The following is a 2500-nucleotide window of genomic DNA, read 5'->3' on the forward strand; positions in this document are numbered from 1 at the left end:
CACGCAATTCTCCTCCATCGTTAGACTGATGGAGTAAAGATGCCCAGTATTTGGCACGATCCTCAGGTCGGAAGAGCGCCCGACCTTGGATAGTCAGAGCACTCTCCGCCCGTCGAACCGCTGCCACAACTGCCGGATGTTGGGAGGCATCTCTTGCAGCCGCACAGGAGGACCTCGCCATTGATGTTAACCTGGCGTGCATCATACCCGGTATCGATGTTCGAAACGCGGGGATGCCAAGTCCACCCTCCTTGCAACTGGCGTGGAAATACCCAAGTGGTACATCTTTGGGCAGACGCAACCACCTTCGAACGGCCAGCCGCGTCTGTTTATCTAATGCCTTCAAGATTTTAAGTGGGCATCTTGTCAAAACCAGCTGGTGATAAAAACGCGGAATGAGGAAACAGCGCAAGATCTTGAGGCGCTGTTGAGGCTTGAGTGGCGCCTTGGTGATATTGGCCAACTCTCTGTCTAGCTTGCCCCCAGGTTTTTCAATACCCATTGGCGAGATCTTAATGCCCAGATATCGGAAGCCCTCGGTAGGTCCCAGTTGTTTTATAGACCGACCGTTGACCTCAAATTTGCTGGCGGAGAGTATCTTGTACTTCTTTTCTTTACCAGCGATCTGGATGGACATAGCCAGACATTTATCGGAGTTGAATTCCAACCCGTACTTTCGTGCCTCTTCCTCAGCCGTTCGAAGCATGCCCTGCATTCCTGAAACGGAGGACGCGAACAAGATCAGGTCATCCGCATACGCCAGTATATTGACCCTTTGCTCCCTGATAACATAGCCGACCTCCTCGGGTAACACCCTTATCACCCGGTCCATGACGATCGAGAATAGCAGGGACGACAAGGGATCGCCCTGCCGCACACCCCTCGCTACCCCGATCGGATCCGATGTCTCGCCACGGACCTGAAGCACGGTTCGGCTATTACGGTACGTCGCTGTTATGTACCTCACAAAGAGCTCCGGGAGTCCCAATCCCCTTAGTGCCGATGTTATGGCATGGTGACTAACGCTGTCAAACGCCTTGGCCACATCTAAGGACACAACGTGAAGCTGCTTTAAGCAGCTCCGTGCGTCACGAAGGGCAGTTGACAGTACAAGCACGTTCTCAGCACAGCCATCGTGTACTCCTCGTTGCCGCTCATCGATGAGACCGGCTTTTGCCAATCTCACCGCCAAGATTTTATGCAGCTGACGAACGACGACTGAAGCCACACTTATAGGACGGAACTCGGATGGTGTTGAGCTTCCGTCCTTCTTAGGGATAAATACCGTCCTGCTGATGAGGAGCTCAGATGGAAATGCCCCTACCGCAAGGATGACATTATAAAATAAGGTTCTTAGAACCACTGGCACACTCCTCCATTGCCTGCTCGAGATGTTATCGAGACCCGATGCCGAGGAGAGCGGGATCTCATTGGCCTGGATCTCATGGCCACGAACCGGCTCAGCGATCCAATGCAGGTCCTCCCTTTCCTGAACTGGATGAAGGTGTTCAATGGGGACAGAAGGACTGGTGAGCATAGGTGTCCAGTACTCCACCATCTCGCCAACGGTTGGTGTTTGAGCCTGCACCGGGCCATCCAGTACAAGCTTGGCCGCGCGAGACATGTCCTTCTTCCAGAGTTCCTGCATGGCCGCATACTCCCTTCTCCTCAGTCTCCACCTCGGCACGGGCCCGGCAGGTGCAGCTTTAGGTGGCCGGAGCAGTGGTGTTCTCCGCTCCTTTACTTTCGCAGAAGGCGTCGGAAAGACTCTTTGAAGCCATCGACAACAAGCACTCGTTGTTATTGGTTCTCGATTAAGAACCGTTCTCGCAAGACTTACGAGTTCCTCCGCTTCATGGGATTTCACCCTTTCGGCCGGATCAATCAGCTTACGGATAGCGTCAATATATTGGCACTGATGTTGCTGTGCCGACGCAGAGTGCTCCTGAACAGGAGTAGGCGAATCCGCCTGTCGATGACTTGTGTCGTGATGTTGAGTGACACTGGAGGTTGAAGACTGAGACTCAACGGCAGGTCCACGCTCGCGGCATACACCGATCTTCTGTGTAACAAGAGCCTTATACGTCAATTTCTTTCTGAGGCCCTTCAGTCGATCAAGACTGAATTTATTGTCGAAGACCGTCAGCAGATGTTCGTTCATAAATTTGACGTTGCCCTGCACACTCGCAAGCGCCTCAGCCGCCGCCACCATCTCAGTCTCCTCCTGAGTCCACCTAACCTTCTTTACCGCCACCTGCACTCGTTGGTTGGCCTCGTCTGGATGAGCTCTCCTCACATGGACCCCCAACCCGATGGAAGTGGGAAAGGATCGCGAACAATGGGGACATGGATGTAGTGCCCCCCGTGACGCAAGATGTTGTGCGTCGTTACTGGACTGGTTGGGTTTATTTCTGGAGGTCGTCGGACAGACACTCCGACTCACTGTGGCCGCTGTCGTAGGGTCGGCGATCCGAGTGGCCCGAGGGCCCGCCGACAATGG

The 2500-nt window shown here is 54.0% G+C and overlaps 1 pseudogene; it reads right to left on the reverse strand.

The window, feature by feature from the left end:
* LOC143261889 (large subunit ribosomal RNA) overlaps positions 1–2500 on the reverse strand; it is a 7760-nt pseudogene that overhangs the window by 2280 nt on the left and 2980 nt on the right.

Source organism: Megalopta genalis, unplaced genomic scaffold, assembly GCF_051020955.1.
Source record: "Megalopta genalis isolate 19385.01 unplaced genomic scaffold, iyMegGena1_principal scaffold0074, whole genome shotgun sequence".
In the NCBI taxonomy this organism is placed as follows: Eukaryota; Metazoa; Arthropoda; class Insecta; order Hymenoptera; family Halictidae; genus Megalopta; species Megalopta genalis.